The sequence below is a fragment of the Pan troglodytes genome, chromosome 7 (genome assembly GCF_028858775.2).
Source record: "Pan troglodytes isolate AG18354 chromosome 7, NHGRI_mPanTro3-v2.0_pri, whole genome shotgun sequence".
In the NCBI taxonomy this organism is placed as follows: domain Eukaryota; kingdom Metazoa; phylum Chordata; class Mammalia; order Primates; family Hominidae; genus Pan; species Pan troglodytes.
In genome coordinates, this window is record NC_072405.2 from 107,569,021 (window position 1) to 107,594,077 (window position 25,057).

General features: G+C 40.3%; 1 long non-coding RNA gene and 1 other non-coding gene across 3 annotated transcripts in view; one reads left to right on the forward strand and one right to left on the reverse strand.

Moving 5' to 3' along the window:
* LOC134810683 (uncharacterized) overlaps positions 1 to 25,057 on the reverse strand; it is a 364,401-nt gene that overhangs the window by 128,637 nt on the left and 210,707 nt on the right. The gene's annotated exons all lie outside the window — the stretch shown is intronic.
* Positions 24,737 to 24,950, forward strand: LOC112204331 (small nucleolar RNA U3). The gene has a single exon (XR_002937892.1). It is a non-coding gene; the product is annotated as a small nucleolar RNA U3 (small nucleolar RNA).

Here is a 25,057-nt window from a genome sequence, read left to right on the forward strand (position 1 = left end):
TTAGTCTGATGGGCTTCCCTTTGTGGGTATCCAGACCTTTCTCTCTGGCTGCCCTTAACATTTTTTCCTTCATTTCAACTTTGGTGAATCTGACAGTTATGTGTCTTGAGGTTGCTCTTCTCAAGGAGTATCTTTGTGGTGTTCTCCGTATTTCCTGAATTTGAATGTCAGCCTGTCATGCTAGGTTGGGGAAGTTCTCTTGGATAATATCCTGAAGTGTGTTTTCCAACTTGGTTCCATTCTCCCCATCACTTTCAGGTACACCAATCAGATGTAGGTTTTCTCTTTTCACATAGTCCCATATTTCTTGGAGGCTTTGTTCATTCCTTTTCATTCTTTTCTCTTTAATCTTGTCTTCGTGCTTTGTTTCATTAAGTTGATCTTCAATCTCTTATATCCTTTCTTCCACTTGATCAATTCAGCTACTGATACTTGTGTATGCTTCACAAAGTTCTCATGCTGTGTTTTTCAGCTCCATCAGGTCATTTATGTTCTTCTCTAAACTGGTTATTCCAGTTAGCACTGTCTGTAACCTTTTATCAAGGTTCTTAGCTTCCTTGCATTGGGTTAGAACATGCTCCTTTAGCTTGGAGGAGTTTGTTATTACCCACATTCTGAAGCCTACTTCTGTCAATTTGTCAAACTCATTTTCTGTCCTGTTTTGTTTCCTTGCTAGCGAAGAGTTGTGATCCTTTGGAGGGAAGAGGCTTTCTGGTTTTTGGAATTTTCAGCCTTTTTACTCTGGTTTTTCCTCATCTTCATGGATTTATATACCTTTGGTCTTTGATGTTGGTGACCTTCGGATGGGGTTTTTGTGTGGTCATCCTTTTTGTTGATGTTGATGCTATTGCTTTCTGTTAGTTTTCCTTCTAACAGTCAGGCCCCTCTTCTGCAGGTCTGCTGGAGTTTGCTGGAGGTCACTCCACACCCTGTTTACCTGGGTATCACCAGCAGAGGCTGCAGAACATCAAATATTGCTGCCTGCTCCTTCCTCTGGAAGTGCCCCAGAGGGGCACTTGCCAGATGCCAGCAGGAGTTCTCCTGTATGAGGTGTCTGTTGACCCCTGCTGGGAGGTGTCTCCCGATCAGGAGACTCAGGGGTCAGGGACCCACTTGAGGAGGCAGTCTGTCCCTTAGGAGAGCTCAAGCGCTGTGCTGGGAGATCCGCTGCTCTCTTCAGAGTCGGCAGGCAGGAACATTTAAGTCTGCTGAAGCTGCACCCAGAGCCGCCCCTTCCCCTGGGTGCTCTGTCCCAGGGAGAGAAGAGTTTTATCTATAAGCCCCTGACTGGGGCTGCTGCCTTTCTTTCAGAGATGCCCTGCCCAGAGAGAAGGAATCTAGAGAGGCAGTCTGGCTACAGTGGCTTTGCTGAGCAGTGGTGGGCTCCACCTAGTCCAAATCTCCCAGTGGCTTTGTTTACACTGTAAGGGGAAAACCGCCTACTCAAGCCTCAGTAATGGTGGATGCCCCTCCCCCCACCAAGCTCATGTGTCCCAGGTCGACTTCAGACTGCTGTGCTGGCAGCAAGAATTTCAAGCCAGTGGATCTTAGCTTGTAGGGCTCCTTGGGGGTGGGATCCACTAAGCAAGACCACTCAGCCCCTGGTTTCATTCCCCTTTCCAGGGGAGTGAACAGTTCTGTCTCACTGGCTTTCCAGGTGTCACCAGGGTATGAAAATAACTCCTTCACCTAGCTGGGTGTCTGCCCTAATGGCCACCCAGTTTTGTGCTTGAAACCCAGGGCCCTGGTGGTGTAGGCTCCCAAAGGAATCTCCTGGTCTGCAGGCTGTGAAGACCATGGGAAAAGTGTAGTATCTGGGCTGGATAGCACCGTCCATCATGGCATAGTCCCCCATGACTTCCTTTGGCTAGGGGAGGGCATTCTCCGACCCCTTGCACTTCCCGGGTGAGGCGACGCCCCACCCTGCTTCTGCTCACCCTCTGTGGGCTGCACCCACTGTCTAACCAGTCCCAGTGAGATGAACTGGATACCTCAGTTGGAAATGCAGAAATCACCCACCCTCTGCATTGGTCTCGCTGACAGCTGCAGATTGGAGCTCTTCCTCTTTGGCCATCTTGCCCAGGAAAAAAAATGTTGCCTATTCTTTATAGATTCTTTCCACTGCTCATATTTTCAAGCTTGTCTCTTACTTTATTAAATATGTTTACTATAGCGATCCAGAGTATTTTCAGGTCTGTTTCTGAAGTCTGTTCATTCTGCTGTTGCTTTCTATCCTTGTGATTTTTAACTATGAGCTGCTCAGTTTGCTTGAAAATTTATCTCTGGAAATTGCTTAAGGGCCTGGGATGACAATGTGTTCCTCCAGAGATAACCCACATTGGCTTCTGCCACACTCCTGGAGGCCTGTCATTATAAGTCTAACTTTAAATCACATTCATGGCTCAATGTTTTTTGAGCTGCTAATTCCATTTAAATTCAGACTTCAAATTAGCATGAGGCCCACCGTGTGGCTAAAAATTCTGAGAGGACTTTTCCTCTGATTGGCACCAAGTTTTGAGACAATTTATTTCCTCTGCAGATAGGGGAGAGAGGAAGGATAAAACCAACCCCTTAGGGTCACCGCTTTTTAAAGAGAGGGTCTATTATTAATTTCCCACCTTGTACACACCCTGGGTTTTCTCCTGTTCCCTGTTTTCTATGAGGCCATGAAAAAAAAAAAAAGATTAAGTTTATCAGGATCAGCAACTCTACACAAAACATCATAAGCCCAATTGTGGTTCTCAGTAAGTAAAACCAGGTCACCCTCTGCTTTTACAATTACCATATTGTATATCTAAATGTCAAAAATTATCTGACCTACATTTTCAGTTTAGTGATTTGACACAAATCCAAAGATGGTGTGTGTGTTTCAATAATACAGCCACTTCAGAGCTTCATAATTCAGTACAAAGGAGAAGGCACTAATGAGAGTCAGGGGCTGGGGAAACATTGTGTGATACATACAGGCAACATTCTTGATAATATCATAGAAGAAAAAAGGCTTAGATCTTAGATATCTCAAGTGCAGCCTCTTCGTTTTACAAATAAGGAAACAATAGATCAGAGATGCAATGTCATATAACATATTACACAGCTAATAAATGTCAGAGCCATGGTCAGAGATCATCTAACTTTCAACTGAGTCTTTCTTCCTCATAAAACTGTGGTTTCTAAACTTGAGTAGGTAGGATAAAACTTCCCCATGAGTCACTCCTCAAAGGTTCTTTGATCAAATAAATTTAGGAAATTCTGCACACCATAACTCCCTCTTAGAGACTTAGAAGCCATACAACATACCTAGGGCTCAGAAACATTGTGAAGTAAAGAATTCTACATAACTATTACTTCACAAAGTAAGTTAACCATAAAAATCTTTTTCTACAGAATACTTGCTAATACTGTACAGGGCACTGGTGTTTCCCAAAGCAAATTAGGAAATGGTCCCTTGAAAAGTCATCTCAGCTACTTTCTAAGTAGCATGAAACTCTGCAGTTATTACATCCCCAACAAAACAAAAGAAAAAATCCTCCTGCATATATTATTTTATTACATTTGAAGTTGGCATGCCTAGAGGCATAGATCAAAATTTTGCCTCATCAGTTATTTGAACTTTCAATTATGTAAATAGAAAATTTTAATCTTTTAAAAATGAATTAGAGAGGACTTCCACTTCCAACTATAATGGATTACCTCTTATCAGACCACCTTTCCTACTAAAAACAATTCCCAATGTTGAATAGAATATGAGAAACAGCTGCTTAAAGATATCAGTAATCAGTTAAGGCAGCCAAAAGTTGCTGGGCCAAGACCCCAGGGAGGAGGGAAAGGCATTTCTGTGAGCCTATCTTCTCTGCCAATTTGTAAATGAAGTAGAGTCAAGAAGCCAACCAAAACGTAACTTCTCAGAGCTTTTTGCAGTTTCATGGAGCTACAGAAACAAAAATTGAAGTTTTAGGTGACAAATAAGTCAGTACCTAAAGTCCTAAGATACTACAGAAAAGGAAACTACAGGTAAGAGGGCCCCATACTCTGTCTGTGTGACTTTTCTCAATGAAGAATTTGCTGATTCTCAAGTTGCACCATAAACAAAACAACAGCTAAGAGGCAAAAAGCTAAGCAGAACTCTTAGGATTCTCACGGTGCTAGGAAACAAAAGTAAAGGTTAGGGCCTGACAAGAGAAGGGGTCCTAGTAAGCACAGAAGACTTTCCAATGACAGTCCTGAAGGGCTACTCTCTAGAAGACAAAAACTGGAAATATATTAGCCTTTAAAAAGACTGAAATCCAGCTTGGAATGGTATGATTTGCAGCAGGATCAAGGTCATCTGTGACTTCTCTAACTGCTACAGGAAAAGTTAACCCTCTCTGAAAAAAAAAAAAAAAAGCCTCTACAATTTCTCATAGAGATATTCTGGCCTTGAATAAAAAGAAAATTTACAGATATGCCAAGAGAAAGGACTGTATGACTAAAAACCAAAGGGAAAATTAGATAATAGGAATAGACCTACAAATGCTACAGATAATCACCATCAGATACAGACTTTTAAATCACTATCTTTGATATCTTCAACAAAAGAGATGAAAATATGAAAATTTCACTGGAGAACTAGAATCTATAAAAGCATGAAATGAGAATTATAGAACTAAAAAATGCAATTACTAAAAATAAAATCCCCATAGTGAAATTATCAGGAAACTAGATACAGCAAAATACAGGATTAGTAAATAAATGATAGGTCCATAGAAACTGATAGGCCAGTCTGCAGAACAGCAAGGGGAAAGAATGGAAAAATACCGAACAAAGGATAAGAAACATGGAAAGTGGTAGAAGGTCTAACATATTGTAATTCACCTCCCAGAAGGAGAAGATAGAGAGAATAGGGTAAAAGCAATATTTGAAGAGATACTGGCTGAGAGCTACCTAAAATAAAGGCATCAAACCACAAATTTTTTAAATTCTACAAATTTTAAGTAGAATAAATACAAAGAAAGCCATACCTAACCACATCATAGAAAAATTGTGATAAACAAAACCAAAAGGATATCTTAAACCCACTTAGGATAAAATATGCATTACTTTCAAAGATAAGGTAATCTTTGCAGTTGACTACCAACAGAAATTATGGAAGCAATGGTGTCTTTAAGTTGTTAAATGAAAATAACTGCCAATATCCAGTGAAAATGTCCTTCAAAAATAAAAACAAAATAGGCTGAGTGCAGTGGCTCACACCTGTAATCCCAGCACTTTGGGAGGCTGAGGTGGGTGGATAACTTGAGGTCAGGAGTTCAAGACTAGCCTGGCCAACGTGGTGAAACCCCGTCTCTACTGAAAATAAAAAAATTAGCTGGGCATGGTAGCACATACCCATAATTCCTGCTATTGGGGAGGCTGAGACATGAGAATCGCTTGAACCCAGGAGGTGGAGGTTGCAGTGGGCTGAGATCACACCACTGCACTCCAGCCTGGGCAAGAGAGTAACACTTTATCTCGAAATAAAATAAAAGCAAAATAAAACATTTTCAGGCAGAAAAAGAGATTGAAATTGTCATCAGACCACCTAAAGGAAATACTAAAGCGAATTCTTTAGGCAGAGAAAAATGATCCTAGATGGAACATGGAAATACAGGAAAGAATGAAGATCAATGGGAAGAATAAATTTATTGATACACCTAAACAAAAATTGACTGCAAAAAAATGATAAAGATACTTTGATTTTAAATATACGTATAACAAAAATACGTGACAAAAATAGCAAATTCAGAAAGCAATAAAAACAATTGAAGAATACTAACATTCTTGCATTATTTGATAAATGGTAGCAGTACTAATTTATAATGTGCTCTAATAATTCAAGGTTGTATATCATAGTCTATTGAATAATTTAATAGAACAGTAAAAAAAAAAATAGCTATGACTAACAACCTAATGGAGAATAGATGAAATTTTAAAATTTGGTTAGGCCATAGGTAAATTTTAAAAAGGAGAAAAACAGGAAACAAGAATGTATGAGAAGGCCAAGCACACCGGTTCATGCTTGTAATCCCAGCACTTTGGGAAGCAGACGTGGGTGGATCACTTGACGTCAGGAGTTCAAGACCAGCCTGGCCAACATGACAAAATCCTGTCTCTACTAAAAATACAAAAATTAGCTGGGCTTGGTGGCGCATGCCTGTAGTCCCAGCTACTCAGGAGACTGAGGCCGGGGAATCCCTTGAGTCCAGGAGGCAGAGGTTGCAGTGAACCAAGACTGTGCCACTGCACTCCAGCCTGGGTGACAGAGTGAGACTCTGTCTCAAAAAAAAAAAAAAAAAAAGAGATAAGTAGAAAAAAAGGACAGGACAAATAATACAAATACAACAATAATTACATTGTTAATATATGAAATGTACTTTAAAAACAAAGCTTGTTAGATTATATTGTAGATAACCAATTACATGCTGATGACATTAAATGGGGGAACAAAGTTGATGTAGCTTAGTAATGTCAAACAACGTAAACTTTAATGCAAGAAGATTATCAGAAATAGAGACATTTTATAATGATAAAAGCATCAATCCACTAAAAAAGACAAAACAATCTCAAATTTGTTTGCATCTAATAGCATTGCCTTAAAACATATAAAACGAAACTTAAAAACCTAAGGGATAAATAGAAAAATTTACGATCACAGTTGGTATTTTAATACATCTCTCTTAGTAACTGAAAGAACAGACAATGAATTAGCAAAGATATGAAAGAGTTCAACAACACAAATAATGAATCTGATCTAAATAGCACATACAGAACGCTCTGCCCAAAAAACTGAAAGATACACTCATTTTTCAAGTGCATATAGAACATTTACTTAAACTGACTATAAACTGGGCTGAAAAGAAAGTCTTAATAAATTTTCTAAAATTAAAATTATATAAAATGTTTTCTGACTTCATTAAAAGAAAGCCATAAATACATAATAAAAATACAGTTAGACTATATACATTTAGAAATTTTAAAATATATTTATAAATGACCCATGGGATCAGAGAGAAATAAAAACAGACATTGGAAAATAACTTTAACTGATTAATAAGATTATAACATATCGAAACTTGTGAGATGCAGCCCAAGGTGTGTTTACAGATAAATATATAGTCTTAAAATCATGTATTAGAAGGGAATTAAGCTTGAAATTTAATGATCTAAATATCCATCTCAGGAAAGTTTTAAAAGACATAAAGATCATGTCTTTCTCAGGGACATGGATGGAGCTAGAAGCCGTTATTCTTGGCAAACTAACTCAGGAACAGAAAAGCAAACACCGTATGTTCTCACTTATAAGTGGGAGCTGAATGATGAGAACACATAGACACATGTTGGAGAACAACACACACTGGGTCCTGTCGGGGGTGGTGGTGGGGAGAGGGAGAGCATCAGGAAGAAGAGCTAATGCATGCTGGGCTTAATACCTAGGTGATGGGTTGATCTGTGCACGTGTTTACCTATGTAACAAGCCCTCACATCCTATACAGGTACACCAGAATTTAAAATAAAAGTTGAAGAAAAAAAAGAAATGGAAAAAAAAAGACATAAAGAGCAGAAAATTAATGAAACAGAAAACAAATTCAGAGAAAACTTACAGAGACAAAAGTTGGTTCTTTAAATAGAACTTTATAAACTCTATAAACCCCTAGCAAGAATGAAGGAAAAAAAGAGAGAAAACACAAATTACCAACATTAGAAATCAAAACAGAGACATCATTTCAGATCTAATAGATATTTAAAAGGTAATATGTGTATATTACAAACAATTTTATGCCAATACAATTGAAAATTTAGATGAAATGGGCAAAGTCCTTGAAAAACTTAATTTACCAAACTGACTCAAAAAGAAATAGACATATAGCAATAGAAATATGAATAGCCCTATATTTATGAAAGAAATTGAATAATATAGAGCTTCCCACTTTAAAAAACAAGCTCATTTTAAAATGCAAATCTGGATGGCTTCACCAATTTTTCTAAACATTTAAAAAATAATGTTAAATTTATACATATTCTTCCAGATAAAGAAATAAAATAGTCTGTATGTCCCCATTTGTATCATGAAGCCAGGATAAACTTGATACTAAACCTCACAGAAAACAATTAACAACAAAATCCCTCTCATGAAATAAATACAATGTTAGCAAATCCAATTCAACAGTAGGTAAACATATCATACAACACAATCAAGTTGGATTTATTTCAGGAATGGAAGGTTGGTTTAACATTCCAAATCATCTTTCTAATTTTAATCTCAATAGATACAGATAAAGTATTTAATAAAAGTCAACATTCATTTACTATAAAAATTCAACAACTAGGCACAGAGGTGAATTTCGTGATAAAGCAAATTTCCTGATTAAGTAAATTTATCTTATGAAGGTGTATACAAAATGCTGACAGCCAGCACCATTATTGTTTTGAGTTATTAAGCCATTGGATAATTGTTAGGTTTGAAGCCCATCCTTGTTTACTTTTCTTTGTTATTGGGGGCCAGGACTCTGCAAATCACATTTTCACTTTGCCAGCAGAATCCATGTTCAGCTGTGCCAATAAGGGGCATAAGAGGGAGGCTCCAAGGCTGGAGGAGGAAAAAGGTTTTCTCCCTCCTGTTTGCTTTCCATTTCTGTTTGTATTAATGCACCAGAAGTTCTTCATCCTGGCAGCAACAGTTGTTCCTAATAGTGGCTGTTGGTGCCACTCTGCAGTTTTTTCCTACTTTAGAATCTGTCTCACCATGCCCCTCCAGGGATCCCAAGACCAACTCTGGAGTTGCTCCTTCCCAAGACCTAAGACTAGCCCTGGAGTTACTCCCTCCTTCAAGATTGGAACCCCAGCTCCAAGGAACCCTCTTCAAGGTTCCCAAGCACCAGCACCAATCAGGCAGTGAGTGACCTGCACCCAGGGGTCTATGATCTGAATCCATGGAGACTCTCATCTAAGCTTTTAAGTTTTATGACTATCAACCTCTTCTCTTTGTTTTCCCAGCACTGGACTAGTAGCTGTTTCCTGTTGTAACAACAACCTCTGTGATACCTACTGTCCTCTCTGCCTTTTGTCTTCTCTGAAATGTGGTTAACAATTCTTCAAATTAAATTCTCTCTCTTAAAATAACTGGCATGGTTTCTGTGTCTTAACTGATGCTGACTGATATAATGCATAATGGTAAAATTTTGAAATCTCCTCCCAGTGAAAATGAGAATTAGCAAGGACACTGCTGACATCTCTTCTATGAAACAATATTCTGAGAGACCCAGCCAGGATAGTAAGACCAGAAAAAAAAGTAAAAGGTAGGAAGATTGGGAAAGAAATAAAATTCTTATGACAATGTGATTGTATGCACACATTATATACAAAAAGATGTACCTATAAATTATTAAAATAAATAAGTGGACTTAGCAAGTTTGATAGATAAACATATCCAGGGCAATATAGAAAAATAAATTGTATTTCCAAATACTAGCAACAAATCATGACAAAATAAAAAAATTTTTAAGGTAATATTTATATTAAAATTATGCAATCGCTATAAATTTAACAAAAGATGAACAAAGAATTATTGACAGAAATTTCAAAAAACCTAAGAAAACAAAAGGATTGCATCCACTGACCAAGAATACCACTTTGTATTTCTGCGAGTAGAAAATAAACTTCAACTGGGCTAAGCCAATGAAATCTAGGGATTTATTTGTTATACGTGGTGTTAGACTCCATACATATATTAAAATCACAAATGTTTTGGCTAAAAATGCAATCCAATATGACATTATTTTCTCAGAGATCAATTATTTGTTTAGCCCCTCAAATGAGGCTGTTATTAGATTTCATTTTAAAGAGTTTTAATTAAAAATCAGTCTTTTTCTTCAGCTTTCACTCTACTCATTTCAACAAACTGAGAGGCTTTCCTATTTGTTAGGCTTCAAGGATAAGTTGAGCCAAACTGGTCCCAACCCCATTCTCATGACCAAGGGAAGAAACCCTGGGAGGAACACCACTTTCATCATCTTTCTTTCCTAAATCTCTTACACAGTTTTATTAAAGGGCAGAGTATCAGAGACAAATTTGCCTCCCTTGCCTACTGGTCCTTTAGAATATCTGCTCTAATCCTTAGCTTCTGGGCAGATGATCATGTGATCCTCCCCCACCCCACAGCCAGGTGGTGTGTAACCAAAAGCCAGTGATTTATGGGTTCACCAAACAAAAAAGTTCTTTCTTCTGGGACTGGAAGGTTATTCATATCCATTTTAAGCCACATTCATACCAATAAGAAAGCAAGGAAACCAGTCTACAAAGAGAAGCCAGAGAGTAGTGCTCCTGTCTAGAAAAAAGCAGGAGCATGTAAGCATTTGGAGAGAAAGAACAAGAGAGACCACCTCACAGTCTTCTACCTCCTTCTGAGGCTTAGCTATACTTCCTGAACATGAATCCCATCAGACTTCCCTGTAAGCTTCCAATAAGCCCCTTTCCCCTTGAGCTAATTTGAGTTGGCTTTGGTCGTTTGTAACAAAATAGACCCTGATTAAGGCAGAGAGTGTTATGACAGTATTTAGCCAGGAGTCTAAAGAAGAGATGAATCCTGTCTTCTCTCAGTTATCCTTCTGTCAAAGTACAATTTTCAAAATATTAAAAATCTAATTTTCATGTGGATAGATAAGTGAGCACATGTCAAAGTTTTATTCAACTCATTAATGAGAGAAGCAGTAGGATGACAAAGCCAGTGCGAAAGAGAAGATGAGAAAATAGGACTTCTGCAGTCAGAGGGAAGAAAAGGATTCCAAAGTAAAATTGCAAAGTCAGACACAAAATTAGTTAGTGTCCAAGAGAGCAGTAAAGCCATAATATTTGCAATTGTCTTCTCTACAGGACAGAAAATTAAAATTATCACCACCTTTCTACTATTATAAACAACCGAGCCCAAATCAATGTACAAACTATGTTGTATTCCCCTGGAGTGTAAGAAAACACTTAGGCAAGCTTCTCAAGATCAATGCTTCTCAAACTGAAAATACAGACTCCTAGGCCCTGCCCCCAGAAATTCTGGTTCAGTAGGTCTTGGGCAGGGCCTGGGAATTTGCATTTCAACAAGTTCCCAGGTGACATCATTAGTCAGCAAGCCACACTTGCAGTAACATAGCCTTAGATGACATTGCAAAGTCATACAGTAATCCTTTTGCTTTATTTCCAAGTTTTGCATAATTTTCTTAACACTCCACTCAAGGTCCCCAGGGGAAATCTAAGCCTCCAGATGACAAAAAGCAAAATAAGGCTAAATAACACTTCACTCTTGGCTGAAAATTTGAGTCCAAAACTGAGTGAAGAACTTAGATGAACAAAATGAGGTCACAGGGAGGAGTCTGTTCCTACATTGAACAAATGCAGATCCTTGACTATTTTCCCCAAAGCTCATATTTGAGATCCTCATGTTACCATTGCAGTGCAAGGAAAAATTGATTCAAGCTATACCACCAAGGAAAAGAAACTAAAGAGAAAGGGAGACAGCAAATTCCTTCCAAAATCAAGAACGAAGCTGGCCTAGGCTGTCTTCCCAGAGGGACCTCAGTTTGGTGTCAAAGTAGAGGATAGCACTTCTAAAGGGGAAGAAAAGAGGCAACAGGCCTTCTCCCAAGGAAGCAGTCTGAGCTTATTGTGGCTCCAAGGGATAAAGTCAACGGATAAATTATAGGAGACAAAACTAAATTTGAATTTCACATAAACAATAAATAATTTGTTAGTGTAAGTATGTCTCAAATATTGCACAGGATATACTTACGCTAAAAAAAATTACTCACTGTTTATCTGATATTCAAATGTAACTGGGCATCCTGTATGTTTCTTTGCTAAATCTGTCAACCCTAGAAAGAGAATATCTCAACAGGGCCACATCACGTGCAATGGCCTTGTAGCACAGGATACAAACTCGAATGCCTATGGGTGCCAGGAGGATGGTATAATTCAATCAATTACATTGCAGCAAATCTGGGCCTGCATGCTGCTCAACAGGTGCAGCCACCATACAGTTCCAGCCCATTTCCTGGAAAAGGGTTGTAGGCTCAGTGTTACTGGGTCTGATATTTCAAGATATGCCAAAAATTTAGCTTTATGTAAAATCTTCCAATGTTTGGCTGTTGGGACGTAATTCCATTTTTTAAAACATTGAGCAGAAATAAGAATCTCAACCCCCTATAGATTTCACTCAGTTAGTTTTTTCTCAAATCTCACCAAAGCAGGTCAAAACTTCTCTTCCTGGGTATATATCCTGGTCTTGAGACATTGCCAAGGAGACAGAAAGAGAAAAAGAGGAGGCCAATTCGTCCAAACTTCCCAAGAGGAGAAAATAACCTTAAACTTCTCCCAGATACTAACCCCCCAGTTTTTCTTTCTTGCTTTGGTTAGTCTTTTTTTAAAAAGGTTATTGGACACTTGGTGGTTAGCCCACCCAGCTGTGCTGCTGGCCTTCATTGGTAGCCACTCCTGACATGAGGGTTTCAGTCACATCTTTCTTACACTCCCTATTTACACAACAGGGTTATTGAGATAAGGAAATTACTTACCTCTATTTGTGTGCCTAGTACAGTGCTTTGCACAGAGTGGAAGATAATTGATAGTGATGAATTCTTTTAGCTTTTGTATATCTGAAAACATCTTTATTTCACCATCATTATCTAAAAAATAATTTTCATTGGTATAGAATTCCAGGTGGACAGGCTGGGTTTTTTCAGTACTATATTTTAAAAATGTTACCCAACTCTCTACTTACATGCATTGCTTGTGACAATTAATTTGTTGTCATTCTTATTTTTGTACAAAATATGTCGTTTTCTCTATCTGCTTTTATAATTTTCTTTTTATCACTGGTTTTCAGAAGTTTGATAATAATGTCCTTTGGTGTCGTTTATGCTTCTTGTACTTGAGGTTTGTTGAGATTCTTGGATCCTTGGGTTTATAGTTTTCAATAAATTTGGGAATTTTTAAGTTATTATTTCTTAAATAATCTTTCTGTTCCCCTGTGCCTCCATCAGGAACTGCAATTATGCACACATTCAGCCACCTAAAGTTGTCCCACAGCTCAGATGCAATCTTCTTTTTTTAAAATTCTTTTCTCTTTGTGTGTTCCATTTTGGATATTCTCTATTGCTATGGCTTCAAGTTCACTAATCTTTTCTTCTGTGTTTTCTAATCAGGTATTAATATCATTCAGGTATTAATATCATCTTGGATTCTGTTTTCATCTGATATGGAGAAGCATTGGATCTGAGTGGGACACATCCTCTCTAATGCACCCTGCCTTTTCCGCTGCTCCAAATTTCACACAAGCGTCAGAAAGATTCAAGACAATCTAGAAAATCTAAGTACAAATACAAAAAGGAAAGTGTTTTCTTTCAAAGCTGTGAATTATATAAAGTGAGTAAGCTCAATAAACATTTGCAGAAGTGGGAACATGTGTTAGTTCATTCTTGCATTGCTATAAAGAAATACCTGAGACTAGGTAATTTATAAGGAAGAGAAGTTTCTTTTAGTTCATGGGTTCTGCAGTCTGTACAAGAAGCATGATGTCAGTATCTGCTTCTGGGGAGGCCTCAGGAAGCTTATAATCATAGTGGAAGGTAAAGGGGGAACAGATGGTGTCACATGGTAAGAGTAGGAGCAAGAGAGGGAGGAGGAGGATCCAGGCTCCTTTTATTTATTTATTGTATACATAACGTGTGTGTGTGTGTGTGTGTATATATATATATATATATATTTTTTTTTTTTTTTTGAGATGGAGTTTCACTTGTTGCCCAGGCTGGAGTGCAATGGCACGATCTTGGCTCACTGCAAACTTCGCCTCCTGGTTTCAAGCGAATCTCCTGCCTCAGCCTCCCAAGTAGCTGGGATTACAGGCGCCCACCAACACGCCAGGCTAATTTTTATATTTTTAGTAGAGACAGGGTTTCGCCAAGTTGGCGAGGCTGGTCTCAAACTGCTGACCTCAGGTGATCCACCTGCCTTGGCCTCCCAAAGTGCTGGGATTACAGCCGTGAGCCACCGCGCCTGGCCCAGGCTCCTTTTAAACCACCAGCGCTCACATGAACTCAGAGTGAGAACTCACTCATCACCAAGGGAATGGCACTAAGCCATTCATGAAAGATCTGCCCCCATGATCCAATCACCTCCTACCAGGCCCCACCTCCAAAACTGGGGATCACATTTCAACATGAGATTTGGAGGGGACAAAACTAAATCAGAGTGGGATGGGCAGAAGGGACCAACATTCCACCTCTTCTTTGGAGGGCTCCTGTTTCATTCCTTCTAGGAGGGTGGAAAACCTTCAAAATGAGATCTGCTGTTCTGCTTTCACTCTGTGCTTCCTTTGTGAGAGGACAGGGAAGGAACTGGAGTGGAGAGCTGGGACAGAATGAAAGGGAAAACCCTTTCTAATCCATCTTCTTGCTCTCAAGCTGCAGGGTCAGGTAGACCTAGGACTGAATCCCAACTGTGCCCCATACCAGTTATTTCACCTTGGCAAGTTATTACCTCTCTAAGCCCCAGATCTTCAACTTCAAAATAGGAATAATATTGCTGGCCTCATGGTACTGTTGAGAAATAAATTAGGTCATGTTGAACAATGCAAGTAACGCAATTAGCACAGTGGTTGACATGGAGAAATTAACATTCAATACATGTTTGTTGTATGGTCATCACCCTCATTTTTGTTACTGTCATCACCAGGACCATGTGATTAAAGATGAAAATCTAAATGAACCGACAGCACAGATCTAATTTTGGAGGTTGGAATTACAGGTCATTTTTATTTTCTAACTCTTTAATATGAAGATTTATTTGCTTTTCTAAACAGAAAACAAAAGATAAGTTATTTTTAAAAGTTGACCAGTGTCCTTTTGGGATTCCCTTTATCTTACACTGGTGAAAGCTATCTTCGTATTTCTTACCTCTCTCTGCCCAAAGAAGGAACAGTTATGTAGGCTGCAAGCACCCACAGCAGCCCTATAAAGGTAGCCATGCTTCCTACGAATCTGAGAGCTGCAGAGAACGAAACACCCCTCTCCTGCCCTGATGCATTCCAGATTTGGCCACAGGCTCTCTAGACACCAGAAAGAAACAGAGGCTCCAGACTGGCTTGGTTACTATGAAATGAAGTGCAAGAATACTTGACCCCAACCGGGGCCAGCAGTAGGGTAAGGTGAGTGAGATGCCTAGGGTGCAGAATGGAAGGAGGCGCCGACAGTGCACTCAGGTGACCCTGAGAGTATTGCTTCTTTCCGTTTTGCACCGTAAGTACCTCACTCACTTTACCTTAGTACTGGCCCTAATCTCAATCATGACCATGTCCAGAATAATAGCCAGGATCCCAACCAGACTCATACCCCACCTCCCCAGCCCTTGGAAGAGAAAGAGGGTTTATCAGACAGTTCTTTATGGCAGGTGTACTGCCTAGACACCCAGTGGAAAATTTACATCCAGAAATCTGGGGTTGTATACGCTGGAGGGAGCAAGGCAGCCTTAGGCTCCAACCTAGTTGAGATAGCGTTGTCATGTCCTGTCCACCTTCTGGGGTCATGGTGCCCTCTGGCGCAGTCAGCCTGTCCCCCAGACTGTACAGTATGTGCCTTCTCTCTATCCACAAGGTTCTGCAGGAGAACCAAACCAAACAGCTCTCTTAGCCAGAAGCTGAGCTCATCAGCAATTAACTTCCTTCACAAGCAGCTGCTAGGCCCCCATCTGTGTTGGCCTTCTCTTTCCATTTGTCTATAGGAATCCTCCCCTCTCTAAACTGCACCAAGGTCTGTGATACTATTTCCTCCAGAGCATCACAGAACAACTCCCACCCCAGTTGCCGCCCCCTTCTACCTGCCAGAACAGCAGCCTCCTGTCAAGACCCCTCAGGTTTTCTGGCTTTTTTGGTTTGCATAGATCAGCATAATCCTTAGTGTTGAAAGCAGTAGATAATTAATTTCTGCTAATGATTTTCTGCCTTGTCTCCTAGACTCCTTTCAGTAACTCCAATGACAATTTCAGCATTAAATGATTCAGCACTTCCCTTGCTTCCAAAGGAATTCACTGCCTGGTTTATCTATTTGGCCCACTGAAACCTCCCTTTGTCCTTAGCTACAGTTTCCCTCTCTTCTCTGACAGTTAGTGTTTCTGAGTCTCCCGGCCTCCAGCACTGCCCATGTTGCTGCTCCACTTGCCCCTCCACCCTGGAGTCAAAAAACACTGGTAATAATACAAAGAAAGTCTGATTCTTCTGTCTTTGGCATGCCTTGCAAATCCCTGTCAATAACTAGAAATTTAACAGGTGTTACTTTTAGTGAAGGTATTGTTGACCAACTCTGCTTCCCCCAGCTGGGTTCCTTGAATGGCCCTTGATAAATGTGTGCAAGACCATGTTGTTCCTCTTGGGGACTTCTTTTCCTTACTCAGTCATGAATGATGAAACAGACCAGATGTGGCCCAGAGCTGCTCAGGTTGTAGGAAACAGTGGGAAAGATTCCCCCACTATTTCCACTTTCACTAGGGCTCGCACTACAGAATGCAGACCTTTGCCTGAGCTCACTCTGGCGTTTCATCTTGCTAGCCATGAAAACAACCCAACACAGTCCTGCCTCCTTTCCTTTAGCAATTGTCATGTGTTGGGCATCAGAATTATTGTCTGAAAAGTTATTTTCTTTCTCTTACACTCAGATGCCCAGAAACATGTATCTGGGCTAACTAAAAGACAGAAAATCTTTATTCATAAAATTTATATGGGAGAATTAACACGTGATACCATCACACATTCTTCTGACGCTTTAGCCAGTCTAAGTTCTTTCTTCCACTTAAATTTGTCCTTAAAGCAAAGGAAGGCCTGATGAGTCATGTAGAATCTGTGAGTATATTCAAAGCTTCCAATAATTACTTTCTACCCATCACATGAGAGGTGACTGGTGACACAGATGTTTAAACATGGCCTAAGTTGGTATCTGACCAGAGGCTATCAAGGTTATTGTGAGATAATCATCTTATTGATAATTTAAAATTGGCAGTGTATTTGGTTCCATTAACTCCAAATCAAGACAGGCAGTTTCAAAATTGCTTTCCCTGGTAAAAAAGCTCTGTCTCCAGAAAAAAAAAAGAAAAAATGGAAGAGGATGTTTGTGGGTGAAGAAATGTCCCCTGGGCAGGAAAGTACAAACAGACCATGCTTATATGACACTGAATAATAGTTAGAATAAATGGTTCAGAGCAATGACTAAATAGTCAGAGCTGCCTGAAGCAGCTGAACGAAGTAGGATTTTCACCAGTAACTGTTTGATTACAACCCATTAAAAAGCTGACTTGGGGCCGGGTGTGGTGGCTCACATCTGTAATCCCAGCACTTTGGGAGGCTGAGGCGGGTGGATCACCTGAGGTCAGGAGTTCAAGACCAGCCTGGACAACGTGGTGAAACCCTGTCTCTACTAAAAACACAGAAAAAATTAGCCAAGTGTCGGGGTGGGCGCCTGTAATCCCAGCTACTTGGGAGGCTGAGGCAGGAGAATAGCTCGAACTTGGGAGGTAGAGGTTGCAGTGAGCTGAGATAGCGCCACTGCATTCCAGCCTGGATGACAAAGTGAGACTCTGTCTCAAAAAAAAAAAAAAAAAACCTGACTTGCTTTGCCTCCTTGTTCCCTCCTCTTCTGAGTTCTGCTTTTTTGGCCCACTCTGGATGGTTCAACACTCATTGTTCAACCAGTTTATCCCAAAAACATTTATTGATCACCTATTCCATTCATAGCACTGTGCTGGGCCCAGGAGAAATACGAAGATGAAAAAGTTATTCTGTACTGTCAATGACATTAGAGTAACCACAGACATATACAAGTAAATAAAAAATTAAAAGTCAGAAAAGAAGGTTATCATTGTTATGAAAGAGATATAAGAAAGAACAAAGAAGGCAATTTGCTCTGAGTAGATAATGTTTATTTTGATTTCAGTCATGTTAAAATTAGTTGTCTAATGGGGCATTATGATTTTCCAAGAAGAAGATAAAGGATGCCTTGTTTCCCAAACTCATGTTCATGGCACAGGGTGCCTTCATTTATGGCAAACTGGTGACTCTCTTACTGAAATCAATTTGGAAAACGCTGGAGAAAGCCATCTATTGTGCAGAGGAAGATGTGTTTGGTAAGGGAGGTTGGGGTGTGATGGAAAGAGGCCTTGATATTTCCTGCTCAGAGGAAACTGGCTCAGCCTTCTTTGCTGCATTTGTGTTTCTCTGAGGCCAGAATGGTTGTCCAGTCAGTTTCACATGCTGGTGTGTTTCATTCTAGGCGGAACTTGTTCCTCGGGATGAATCTAGCCTGAAGACATAGTGAGGGACCCTCTCCAGAGCCTTTGATTCCTCAAGTCACTCAGTGTGTTTACCCCTGGTCAATGGGCACAAAACAAATGTTCAGAGCTAAAATTAAATGAACCAACAACACATTGTAAAGGCAAAACCAGAGTGCCCCTATTTGCACATCTGTAAAATGGTGTTTACCATTTGCAAACCCAAAACATGCTAATTACAAAGATGAATAAAAAGAAACACAAAGCATTGTGTACCCATTAAAAAGAGAACATGCTTCAGAAAATAAAAAGTAAAGTTTGTCAGAATATTGTTTTTTCTATGAAATGAGTTAATGGATTTTGTGTACAATCCTAACACATTTTGTAAATCAGAATTTATAAAATTCAAAACCTGCCTGATGAGTAATAGGCCACTTGAGAAGAATCACCATCTTGGGACCAGATTCCACCAACATTCCTAATGGCTAATAGTTCTTTTGTGTTTGCAATTTACGAAGTACTTTTGTGTCTGTGATCTCAATTAATGTTCACAGCAAACCTGTTAGGAAGTTAGGACAACTCTTGCACCCATTTCACACATGAGAAAACTGAGGCTTGGGTAATATCTGCCCAAGAGAGTGTAATGAGCATCAGACTTGGCCCTGACACTCTCACCCCAGAGTGGTCCTTCCACTCCCCTGTGTTCTCTCCTGGGACACGTGGCAGCTGCTTTAAGTACCAGACTTCCCAAAGGGACAAGGAGTTTCCTCACCCTCTTATTAATTCAAATATGTATTCATTCATTTAACAAGCCCTCACTGAGTGTTGCTAGGCACAGGAGATATCATGGTGGCAGAATGTAGGTACCCCCATCCTTCTCCAGTTCTTAGTTAGCTGAACAAGACACACAATGAAACAAGCAGTAATAATGGAGTGTGGTTATACTATGACAGGGCAGCCACAGTAGTCACTGGCCTAAACTGAATGTACCCATTGTCTATAGCATTCAACTGTCCCTGGGCTTTGCAGCCTTTTGCATAATAGTAATAACTATCATGTCAAGGCTCAAACTCAGAAGGATCCACTTTCAGGCTCACTCACGTGGGAGCTGGCAGGATTCATTTCCTTGGGGCTGTTGGACTGGGGGCTCAGTTCCATACTACTTAGCTGGAGGCCATCCTCAGTCCCTTGTCACATGGGCCTCTCCTTAGGGCAGCTCATCACATCAGAGTCACAGAGACAGAATGCAAACAAGGTAGTATTTTACAAGCTGATCTCCAAAATGACAGACCATCACTTCTGCCATAGTCTATTAATTGGAATCACTAGGCCCAGCCCATATAAACACAGAAGGAGAGGGTCATGCAGGGAGCAAACATCAGGAGATGGGATCACTGAAAGCCATCCTGCTACTCTTGCCAACAGCTAATTTGTAGTATATTCAAAACCCAAATCCAAGCCTGTCTGACTTACAGTAGCTGTGCCACGTCCACCAAATGACAGTCTCACAGGTCTCCAATATGTGCAGAGTTAATTATATTACATTTCCAAGGCACTATTACATGTGTGATTTGTTTCATTCAAGGTACACACGGGTAGATATCTTAATTCTCATTTTATAAAGGAAAAAACTGAAAATCACAGAGTGTAAATGACTCATGGACTTCTGTAGGTCATGGTAATTTTTAGTGTTGAAGTTAAATGACTTTTTAGTGATGGAACCTAAATGATACGCCCAAGCTCACACCAGATGGAGCCTGGGTGCAGGTTTTCTGCCTCCAAATTCCAAGAAGTTCAATGCCGTAACTGTATCTTCCATTGATTTCCACCTATTTTCCACAAAGCCCTCCCATGCAGCTCCTAACCCCCACCTGTCTGTAGATAGCAGTGTCAGATCCTAAAGCCACCTAAAGCCCATCAGAGGGCACCTCAGGCTCCCACGACTTTCCAATGTGACTGCACCTCCAAAGCCACCATGACGGGAAGATTGGGAATGAAGTGAGAAGAGGAGGTCTGAGAACTTTGGGATCGTCCCCTGCGTGTTGAAGACAGATCTCACTTCCCTTCTTGGGGATCACAAGGTAACTTTTACAGAGTTAGAAGTGGAAAAATGGCTCATCCAGTACTCAAAGAGCATCCATCTTACTTTCGTTCTTTTGCAGGTAGCTCTGGCAACTCTTCTTCTTCTCTTGCCAGTCACAACCAATCACTGAGAACTCCCAAATCCCCTTCACACCCACCCTCTGCTGCCTGCTCATGCAGCAGCCTCCTTACTGAGTTGTTTTCCTGCCTCTAGTCTCCACCCTGAAATCCATTCTCCATGGCACCCAGAGTGAGCTTTCCAAACTTTGATCTGATCTTAGAACTCTCCTACTTAAAACCTTCCATGGTTCCGCATTGCTTCCAGCATAAGGCTGATATTCTTATCATAGAGCCAAGGCCCTGCCCATCTGGCCCTCTCCTTTCTCTGCCAGCCTTAGCTCTCATCATTCTCCCATCATCCCTTCTGCTCCAGACACACTGACCTGGCATGGCCAGTGTCTCCCATGCGCCCTCCTCTTCCTCATTTTCTGGCTGTCCCTGCTGTCTCCCAACCCCTTTTATTCTTAACCTGATCAAGACCTCCAACTCATTCCTCATCCAGATTTGGTATCCTTCCTTTGTCATCCCATAGAATGTCTTGTTGTGCCTGTCACACTGTGTTGTTATTGTATGGTCAGCACCAGAAGGAGCGAGCCTGAGTTTGCCTTGTCAGTGATATCCACTGTGGCCAGCATAGTATCAGGGCCATGGGAATAACTTAGCAAACTTGTTGAACGAATGAGTGAATGAAAGCAATCTCCATTCCCATGTTCCTGGGATTAAAGGCTTCCATGTGCTTACTCACCCACCCACGGGTCACCGAGCTTCCTTTAGTCCTGATGACTCCAGGGGGGTTGTCCAGTCATTGGTGGGGCCCCCCACTGCTTGAGGCAACCTATTCATACATTTGTTTTGTCAGCAAACATTTGTGCCAGGCATGTGCTGGGTGCTGGAATAGAGTTGAAGATGAGTAAGGAACATAAGAGTCCAGTCCAAAATGAGTTCTCAGTCTGGTGCCTGGAGCTTACGCAATTTCAGAGTTCCTTGGGGAAATAATAGGTTCATCTTTAAAAGTACCTAATAAAGACATTATCTTGGTATTACTATCCTCTTTCAAATATGTCTGATTTTTACTCACTGTAGCATTATCAGCTTATTCTACTCATATTCAGCCTATTCTGTCCACTGTTATATTTTTGTTTCACTTTTTAAGTTTTGGGGGTATGGGGCCAGTGGCTAGCAATGTGGCAGGGCTCAGACCTCCTCTGCATTGATGACAGCCCACACACCAGCTGCAGCTTTATTGTTTGGAATTGTTTTTGAGATGGTAATTATTTTAGGAGTTACTGGTGAAAAGCAATATGGGTCAGCAATATAGTCAGCAATATACTTTAACATTTTATGACCCTTTCTTCATTCCTTTCTAGTTAAAAAATAAAAAATAAAAAATAAAAATCCTTCTTAAGGCTTAGGGGGTTGTAAGCTTCTATAGGATTTGAAGCCATCATCATTAGAGTTTGCATAGTTCATACCCCAGACTGCTCCAGTCTATGAGAGGAGAGGAATGCTCCAGCAGGATGGACCTGAGTTTTTCTCCTCCAATATAAATAATTATATTATTAAATGTACCTACAAATAAATAGGTACATTTATTTATTCATGTATTTATTTATTCTCTCATTAGTTCTAGTATTTATAATAGTCATAATTATGTAGCATTGACTCAGTACTTACTGTATGCTAGCCACCATATTAAATGGTTTCCATTTATTACCCACCACAGCCTTAAAAAAAACTTAGTACTCTTGTTATCCCCATTTCATAGATAACAATGAGGATGCTGAGATTTGACAAGGTCAAGTAAGTCACCCAGGGTCACACAAGGATTAAGTGGCAGGACAGGAATTTGACCTCAGGCCAGCCTAACATGGGAATTCACATTTTTAACCATTGCACTCTTCTCAATTCCCTTAATTCCAGAAATATTTGAGGTGGGTTACAAAAACACATTCAGTACACAAGAAGACAAATCAGTGAAGTAAACAGATAAAGAGGAAAATTCAGGTAGAAACAAGTAAGATGAAGTTAGACTTAATATACTATATATATACCCACAGAGTCCTGTGCACTTTGTAGAAGAACGCAGCAAATTTGATTCTATATTTCTCAAAGAGAGAAATGTATTCATTTACATGTTTTACCATATTCATAAAATCAAAAACAAACTAGGTGCTCAGGGGAAAAAACTCTCCATCTTGATACTGAGACTTACAGAAAACTTCTCACTTGAGCCTCTTAAAAAATTACTGTGTAACATAATAATAGACTGTTGAACTTTACAGCATCCCTACAGCAAAGTCAGCAACCATTCTGTGAGACTGTTTCACAGATCCATTTATAATACATCTCAGTGTAGTGAAACATCAAAGCCTAGGTTAAAAGGGCAAACCTCAGATTTTACAGCTTTCCAATGGCTTGGCTGAATCCCAGGAAGCAGAGCTCCAAAAACACATTTTCTTACACCAAGCCTGGAGATTTACTCCCTGACACCAGTCTGGGGTGCAGGAATTCCACAGCACCAGTCAGAGGCAGGCCTGTGTCCTTCCATAAAGTGTACAGGTGTTGACATCTTCCTGTGAAGAGCAAGGAACGCATACAGGATGAGCATCTGATGTCTGTGCCTCACCCCCACCTTTATGCAGAGCCAGACACTGGCAGGGCTCAGCTCCCCTCAGAAGAGGATTCTGGTGGCATCAAGTAATGTGGGTGATGCATTCTCAAAACCTTACTCCATAGAGCATGGCTATGATCATTTCAACCTGGAAATGTGTTTAGTCAGCTGTTACTAAACTCTAGGCATAGTCATGTAAAAGTCAATCAATCAATATGTGGATTAAAGTGTATTTTGAATATATAACACCAAGCAGTGTCACATCCTGTGGGAGCCTCCAAGGTAAACCAGTAACAAAATACATGGACTTGTAGAGAGTTGTTAGGACAAGTTAGACGTTGGAAGATGTTGTTGATATGGCCAATGGGACTCAACCTCAGCATCTGGAACAATTGTTTCTTTCCACCTCCTTTAAAGGCAACTGCCAGAGTCCAGACATGGTATCCTAGAGCCATAGAACCAATCTGTCCACCTAAACAGTACATCATCATCCCTGGGCGCAACCAGGAGTCTGCCTACATGTATTAGTCCGTTTTCACACTGCTATAAAGATACTACCCGAGACTGGGTAATTTGTAAACAAAGGAAAGAGGTTTAATTGACTCACAGTTCTGCATGGCTGGGGAGGCCTCAGGAAACTTACAATTATGGCAGAAGGGGAAGCAAGCATGTCTTACATGGCGGCAGGAGAGAGCACATGTGAAGGAGGAACTGTCAAACACTGACAAAAACATCAGATCTCATGAGAATTCCCTCACTATCACGAGAATAGCATGGGGGAAACGACCCCATAATTCAATCAGCTCCCACTAGGTCCCTCCCTCGACACATGGGGATTATGGTGAATACAATTCAAAATGTGATTTGTGTGGGGACACAGAGCTGAACCATATGACTACACTCTCAGTGGGAGTGTGAGGCAGGCTGTGCTGCTGTGCCTTAAAGAACTGTGTGGTCACTGAACTTTGGATCCTACACTCCATCAGTAACCATTTTACACATACATATATATAGTAGATTATAAGTATCAGTTACTGTACAGTATTTTATAAGTAATACAAAACATCCATTAAAATAAAGATTGGGAGGAATGAAATATAAAATGAATATAGAGAGAAGTTCTCTGGAAGTTCTATTTTCTTCCCACATTTCTTTGTATCATCCTGCACACTCCTCTTTGGAGAACACTGTCTTAATGTAAGAAGGGGGGCCTTCTCTAAACCACCTCTTGGCACTTCCAGCAAGCTTTTCATCATCCAACCCCAACCCATCTCCCCAGCTGTCCCTGCTGGTGCTCTCCACCCATACTCCACTATCCACCACGACAGCATACACACCATTTCCTGCACGCACAATGTACTCTGCATTCTTTGTTCATGTCATTCCTTCATCCCAAATGCCTCTCCCTCTTTCTCCAGCTATCAAAATTTTCAACTTGCAAGACCCAGTTCAAATTCTATCTCTACCCTGTAATTAACCTAGATCCCTTCTCAAATAGAATGAATCACTTTCTTCCATAATATTAACTAAAATTATATTTTCTAATCTTCCCAATATCCCTGCAAAGTATTATTGAGTATTTGACAGATTAGGAAAGGCTCTTTTCTAGTCAGAAAGACTATAGAAGGCTCTTTTTCTAGTCAGAAAGACTACAATGGCTCTTTTCTAGTCAGAAAGACTATACTCTCAGGAATCATTTCTATAGTTTTTTACTAGAGAAATTTCTCTGAATGTGTAGAGCACTGGAAACCGTGAGGAGAAGCTGCATTCTCTTCTGAGCATGAAGTGAGCTCTCAGTGTTGCTTCTCTGCAACTGCCATTTGCCATTGATGATCGTTCTTCTCTTCCTCTGGGAGAGTAAAAGGGTACAGGATGCAGTCTGAGTAATTACCGCTTTAAAAAAGAAAAAGAAAAGTCTCTTGGATATTGTGTAATTAACCCATACCCCTAGTGACTGATAGGAGCAGAATTTGAACCCATAACACCCCAGTGGCT